This window comes from Condylura cristata, unplaced genomic scaffold (assembly GCF_000260355.1).
Source record: "Condylura cristata isolate star-nosed mole 26May11 unplaced genomic scaffold, ConCri1.0 scaffold00015, whole genome shotgun sequence".
Classification (NCBI taxonomy): Eukaryota; Metazoa; Chordata; class Mammalia; order Eulipotyphla; family Talpidae; genus Condylura; species Condylura cristata.
The window spans coordinates 36,025,383-36,033,227 of NW_004567116.1; the positions used below are offsets into that span (position 1 = coordinate 36,025,383).

The window sequence follows — 7,845 nt, forward strand, 5'->3', positions numbered from 1 at the left end:
AAAAAAAAAAACACTGCATGATTATCAGTTCCCAGAGAGATGACCATAAAAGGAGGTTGAAAAAGTTGTGCCTGGGTTGAGATATAGCAAGTGTGAGAACATTAACTGGAAATGCTGAGATCTTTAAATCTGCACCATGGTAGGGAGGGCCTCAGAAGAAAAATGTAGATTTTAGTTCCCCTGAGAATAATTACAAACATTCCAAAAAGAAGATATTTTCTTCAATATTTCAAAAAACCCAAAACCAATAGGGGCCAAAGTTTCATGTATTCAGAAAGACAGATACTGCCAGAGAAGTGTGCAAATTTAGACAAGGTTTCTACTTTTCTATATTGTGTGCTCAAATTAGCCACTTGTTTACATCAGAGCCCAAATAATGCTTGATATTCAGATCTGGTTTTGAAAACTAAAAATCACATGAAAGGACCCAGTCTCTTCTATATGTATATAGTATATATTCTTTATGTATTGTAAAGGAATTTTCTCCAATTCTGGGTGCTTGGCATATAAAGAAGATATGACCCTGTCACCATAATTCAAGTGCCTATAAAATACAGGAATCTGAGTTAGATACAAACATCTAGGGAGAAAAAAATTTATGGAGTCCACAGGTATGACATTCCAGTGCCTTATCCCTATTACTGCTACTGACAGACATGCTACTTCCCACTACCCAAACTCCTTACCATAGAATTTAACCAGTTTTCAATAGTTATAGGACATCCCAAGCATGACTTGTAAATGGAAATTGAAGTGAAAACAGCATCCATACTTTGTTGTCCAGAATGATATTTTATTCTAATTGACCACCAAGTGTCTCTAATGACTTTGAATATCTTTTCACAGCACCTAAGGACCATCTCCAGTTTTCCTAGCTTACCTTTTCATGATGGTGTTCACATCCTAGGGAAAAAGAGAAACAGAAGTCAGGGAGAAATAAGCCTCCTTATTAACAAAGCTTCATCACATTCCCACCACCCATGACCATGCAGATGGTCTCAATGTGGGAGCAAAAATAAACAGAAAAAAGAAAAAACACATTCGTCATTCTAGAAGACTTATGCTTGGTTGTCAGGTTTCCTAAAAGATAGAAAGAATTTTGATAGTTGTGGAAGTACAGAAGGACTCATCCAATATCTGGAGATAAGATGTATTTATGAGGACAAAGACAGATCTTCCCAAATGCCTGGTCTCCTCATGAGGTTATTTGAAGAATCCATAGTGCTCTCATTTATTCAACAAAAGATACAAAGTGATATACTCTTATTTGCCAAACATTATGCTAGGTTTAGTAGAATTCCAAATATTCTTTTTAATGTTGTGTCCTAAATACAGGTAAATATATTAATAGTAAAGTAGCCACAGGACATTAATGTGTAACCTCATATATAACTTACTGTTCACCAATCACCAAATGGTTTCTTCTTGTTTACCCTGCACTTTGGTCTCTACCAAGCCAGATTAGATGACAACTTTAACAGTTTCTAGCCATCTTCTGTCCTTTATCATCAGACAATTATTTCATTTACTTGAATAGATATGCACCAATATATTTGGTCTTCTTTACTTTCCTCAGTGTAACTCAAAACTAGACTAACAGTTGGATCTACACACACAATTTTACTACTGTATTAGAGTTTCTTGTAGTGTGTGGTAAAAACCAAATAAAAATAGATTAAATAGTTAAGAGTTATAATTTAAAAATAAATGGTGCAGTTATAATTTTAGTCAAAGTTTACTTTTTAAGCTTAAATCTAGTTGTCAAGGTCTACTCTATTTCTCCAAATTCTCTTACACCCTCTATATTGACTTTATTTTGAGTTCATGAAGGAAACATGAATTTCCTGATTGAACTCCAGAAGAAAAGAGCACGTCTCTTCAAAGTTTTAAGAACAACAAAAAAATCAGACCTGTGTGGCATTGAGCAACAGCAGGTCAAGTGATCATATTAAAAGAATCAATGTGGACCCTCCCTGGTGGCGCAGTGAGTTAAAGCACAGCACTAAGAAGCTAAAGCCACTTCCGCATGAGTTTGATCCCCGCCTGCCCCAGAGATGACCATATGGCATGGCAGACCTCTCCTGACCTGCCCGCTGCTCCCCTCAGCAGTGTACTTCGTCGATCTGCCTGTTCTGCTCCCCGTTCTATCTCTGGTGAATCCTATCACCCTCCGCATCTCTGGCCTGTACCCCAGTTCTGTATGAATAAATAAATAAATCTTTAAAAAAATAAAATAAAGAATCAATGTATTATTGTTGGAAAGAAATAAAGCAATGTTAGAAAAAAAAGCTTTACTTTCATATTTTACCTAAACTAATGTAGTATTAACCTAAAGACAAGTTGTAGATTGTTATCACTACAGCAACTACTAGTGAGAAAAACTTTAAAAATACAGTTAGAAGGTAGGAAAACTTAAAATTTTAAATTAGAAATATTTATTAACACAAAGGCTGTTAGCTAAAGAGAAAGAGAAGAATGAAGAGACATCCAGAAAGCAAAATTAAAAATATATTTAAAGATTTATTTTTAAAGATTTATTTATTTATGCATACAAGAACTGGGGTACAAGCCAAGGATATAGGAGTGAGAAGATCACCAAAGACAGAGCCACAGCTGCTTCAGTGCGAGTTCGATCCTCGCCCCAGAGGTGACCCACATGGCACAGCAAACCTCTCCTGTTTCTCCTGCTGCTCCCCTCAGTGTACTTCCTTAATCTGCCTGTTCTGTTCCCTACTCTGTCTCTGGTGAATCCTCTCACTGCCCCTGCACCTCTGGCCTGTACTCCAGTTCTTTATGCATAAAAAAAAAAAAATTGTAACAAATATAAATGTAATTCTTCCTAACAGAACTTCAAAATATAAAATGTAAGATTAAAAGGAAGAATAGACTGCAATAAATTAGCTGCAATTTTCAATAACTCACTCCTAATAATAAAGAACAGCTTTTATAAAACCTTCAAGGCTATAAAAAACATGAACATTATATCAACCAAGTTGATACCTATGGACCATTTTATCCTATGAAATCAAAATATACATGATTTTCAAGTTCATATAGAAAAATTTTCTGGACATATAGTATTTAAGGTCATAAAGCAAGTGTCAAAAAACCAAAAAGAGGGGGCCTCCCTGATGTTGCAGGGGTTAAATCTCAGCACTGTGAAGCTATCTGAAGACACTGAAGCACAAGTTCAATCCCTGGTCAGGGAAGTTCCACATGGTGCAGCTGACCTCTCCTGACTTGCCTGCTGCTCCCTTCAGCAGTGTATTTCAGTAGATCTGCATGTTCTACTCCCCACTCTGTCTCTGGTGAATCTTCTCACCTCATACCTCTGGCCTATACCTCAGCTCTTGTATGCTTAAATAAATAAAAACAAATCTTTAAAAAAATTTTTTTTTACATTGCACTTGATAAATAAAAATGAGATTTTCTTTTTCGAAGGTTTATTTATGCATAAAAGAGCTGGGGTATAGGTAAGAAGTTGGGGCAGGGGGTTTTGGCAGTAAGAGGATTCACCAGAAACAGAGTGGGGAGCAGAACCAGTGGACCTACTGAAATATACTTCTGAGGGGAGCAGTGGGCAAGACAGGAGAGGTCTGCTGAAGCACATGGGTCACCTCCTTGGCCAGGGATTGAACTTGTGCTTCAATGACTGCGGATATCTTTATAGTGCTGAGACTTAATCCCCTGTGCTACCAGGGAGGCCCCATGAGATTTTCCTTTGTGACTCAAACATTCAATCAATGTAGAAACATATACTGTGGTGTTAAATAGTCATACCGTCACATAGCACTACATGAAGGCAAATCAGTCTTCATTTTCCTCTTCTGATCTCAAGAGTTTATTTCCAAGTCTTACCTGCAGCATCTCCACTGCTGACCCCTGTAGTGATGCTTCAGATCTAAGATAAGATCTCTCAACAGCCGACTCTGCTGGACCAGCTCGTTCTCAGCTTCTGCTAAGTTATGCTGAATGGCTCCTTCTTCTTTCTTCAAGTTTTGCAGCTCCTTCTTCTCCTCAAAATCCAGAAAAAGTCTCAGTTGTTTAAACTTTGCCTTGGTGCTTTGGATCTCATTTTCTATTTGATTCTTCAGGAATGAAAAAAGAGAGGTATTCAGGATACCAGGCAGAGTCTCTTGATACAGTTATAAATGATTGGTCTCTCAGATAAGTATTAACAAGTTTGTCTCACCCCCATCCCACCCCCCACTCCCCAGTTCTTGCAATCCCCTTCTTGTCTTCTTGCATTTCAAGGAAAAAGTTAAAACAGCAGTTGTTGAAAAACACAAGCTGGTGCCCACCTGTCTCCTCTCCTGGCTGACCCCTCTCCCTTCCCCTAAAAAGAACAGGGTGGTGGTCTTTCAGACATGAGTCTGCTGCTTTCCTCATTTGTCGACAAATTAAACCAATTTCCTTTTCCTCAAATTGTTTTCTTTTATTGGCTGGGGGAAACTGAGCCCAGTGTTTGGTATCACGAAGAGCCTGAGGGGTAAAAAAGAACTATTCAATTTGGGATGTTCTGGAAGCAAGCTAGAAGAAAGAAAGCAGTTCTTGGGAAAGTTGAGTTTTCTTGTTATTTGCCTCCATCATATTGTTAGGCAAGTAGATATTGTGGGTCAGATGTGTACGCGGGTTGAAGAGTAATAGCTGCCACTCCTAATGCAAGAGCAGGTGTGTGGATTTATTGAAGCAAGAGGGATTGGAGGAGCACAAAAGGGACCATCACATTGCCTCTCTGGGATCTTCTGATCTTGCAAAGAGTCACACAAACATTGGATAGATTGATAGGAGAAAAAGTGAAAAAAAGTTTAATAATAACATGTATATTTTCTGTATATATGTGCGAGACCCAGCATGACTGAAAAACTATCAGGTAACTTTAGATGTCACATGAAATAGCTAAGGCAGGGGTGGGACAGGGGAACAAGAGATTACTGGGACTATACCACAGGTAAATGTATGCAAGTTTTACTTCTGCCTCTCTATGGAAGAGATATGGAGATGAAGATATTCTGGGAGAGGCTCTTACAGAGAGAAGTTTATATATATAAATACAAAAGGCAAACTCTATTCAGTCTTCAGAGCCTCTTCCATGAAATCAAATTTTGTCAAAAACATGGGTGGTGGATTTTTGCTCCTTTATAACATCAAATTCCATTTTCTACCCTGTCTTTTCTCCACCCTGCTCTCCTACCTGATACTCCTGGGCAACCTCCTCAATGAGGAATGTCTGGTGACCAAGATGCTTCTGAGACTGCTCACAAAGCAAGCAAATGACTTTCCCATCCTGCTTACAGAAGAGCAGGAGTTTCTCTCCATGATGCTCACAAATATTTCTTTTCTGTTCCTCCTCTGGGCTCAACTTGATCCCTTCTGAGCTGCTCTGCTATGTTGACCAGAGGCTGATTAGGCCGCAGGTGTCCAGGCTCATAACTGTTTCTGCAGACAGGGCAGCTGTTCTGCTCTCCTTGGTTTGCCATAGACTCGTTGTTTGCCGTGATGCAGGCTTTTCAGAAGCTGTGGCCACAGTCCAGGCTCAGGGGTTCAGTCAGGAACTCCAGGCAGATGGGGCAGGTCACCTCCTCCTGGATTTTCACCAGGATTTCTGATGCCATAGCAGTTGCTTCCCTGCTGCTTGCTATCTTGTCTTCTTGCTTACAGATCCCTGTATTGATGAGAGCACACACAGGTCCTCCTAAAACTGTCACAGCCTGGCGCCCCAGACTCCATAGATAAACCAAAGATAAGCTGACCTGAAGAAGTCCAGGAGACCCCTGTACCTGGCAGTAAATAGCCAAAAAATTCCAGCAGGATCCCAACACTATAAAAACCCATTTTCCTATCTTGGGTGCAATTCTCACTATGCTGTAGCCTAGAGTCCTCCTCACAGGCATTCATTAATACAGCCTGCTTCGTCTGATACTTTTGACCTCCTTTTTTTTCCTGACATGTATGATTGGAAAGGTTAAGTGGGGCAGAGTAAGAAAAGCTAGGGATAAAATTGTACCAAGTGTGTAGAATTCAAGGATGAGCCAAAACCAAAATACAAGGGAAAAAATAGAAAAGCGAGGACGAGGAAAGGAACTTGATAACATGGCAAAAAGTATGTTTCATAAAATTTAAAACATTTTGGCCCTCCCTGGTGGCAGCAGGTTAAAACACGGCACTAAGAAACTAAAACCACTTCAACATGAGTTCGATCTCTCCTAACCCGCCCACTGCTCACCTCAGCAGCGTACTTCTTTTACAGGCTGATGCCAAATTTGTTCCAGGACACCCCAATGTGAATTGGGTTGCCTGTCTGTGGGTTCTCTGTTTCAGGACAGGGAGAGAGGGACACCACTGAAGCCCCAAACCTGCCTGCTTTAAGTGGGTTCTGCCATCCGCTGCATCAAGACAAAACATATAAAACTTTAATGAAAAGGGACTTTAATACAGTAAATATACAATACGGAACACAAAGAATATAACTTCTAAATCAAACACCTGAAGTTACACATCCCCTCGTGGGCAAAAGTCAACCCAAAAGGGATTGGCCCAAAGCAAGGCCTGAAAGCCTGACACAAGACTAAAGCACCTTCTGGCCAGGACCCATGGAAAAGGGTCAGAAATGGCCAGACAGATCTGGGAGGAAAAGAGCAAAATCAAAATCAATATAAACACTGCCACAGTCACCTCCCTACAGGTATTTCACCCACACCTGCCTTAACCAGTCCAGGGTCAGGAAACAAGCACGGTTTCTTCATCACATGCTTGCTGCTCCATGTGGCTTCCTCAGGTCTCCTTCTTGTTCTCCATCCAGCTTTCTTCTCTTCTTCTCTGATTCCTTCTCTTCTCTCCTTTTTCTCTGCTCAGCTCCACCCTCCTGCTGGGTGGGGCAGGGAACCTGGAACTTCCCCTTTTCCTAGGGACCACTCTGTTACACCTCAAAAATTGGCCTGTTCTGCTCTGGTGAATCCTCACCACCCCTGCACCTCTGGCCTGTACCCCAGGTCTGTATGCATAAATAAATAAATCTTCAAAAAATTTCAACCATTTCATCCTTGAAAATGTCACATGGATGGAGGATAAGAATAGAACAACTGGAAAGGAAGCCACAGTCTCAGGGCCCTGTCTTACACAAGCTGATGGGGGTAGGATGGATTACATAGACATTAATCCAGCTGTAAAAACTATCAGAGGGCTGTAAAGAATGTCAAGAGTACAGACCTGAATGGGAAGGTATGGGGATTAAGTTAACAAACCATCCACTCACAAAGATGGGCCCCTCCCTACCAAAGGAAGATGATAAAATCCAGCACTGCCCCACAGAGGGCAGAAGTCCTCTGCCCACCTGTGCCTATGCAGGTGTTTCTTTCCACCCACTCTTCCCGCTGCAGGGTAGCAGCCTCCTGCCTGTCTGTGACCTGCACCTGCCAGGGCTTCTCTGCACTGACCTCCCTCAACAGAGGCCGCTCTCCTAAGGCTGCCTGCCTGCAACCATGAAGGACTTTCTCAGCAAACCTGTCCCTTTCTGGGCAGCTCTTCCAGCTCTTCCTGCCCACTTGTATCTATGAAGTATCCTTTGTCCTTTTTCCTATAAATAAAATATAACAAACAGAGCTGTCCCTGGTGGCACAGCGAGTTAAAGTACATCACTAAGAAACTAAAGCCACTTCAGCATGAGTTTTATCCCTGCCCGCCCTGAAGGTGATCCACATGGCATGGCAGACCTCTCCTGACCAGCCCGCTGCTCTCCTCAGCAGTATACTTCGTCAATTTGCCTGTTCTACTTCTGACTCTGTCTCTGGTGAATTCTCTCACAGCCCCTGAACCTCTGGCCTGTACCCCAGTTCTGTATACATA

At 41.2% G+C, this 7,845-nt stretch overlaps 1 pseudogene; it reads right to left on the reverse strand.

The window, feature by feature from the left end:
* Nucleotides 1–876: 876 nt before the first annotated feature.
* LOC105853657 lies at nt 877–5,615 on the reverse strand (annotated as a pseudogene).
* Nucleotides 5,616–7,845: the final 2,230 nt, after the last annotated feature.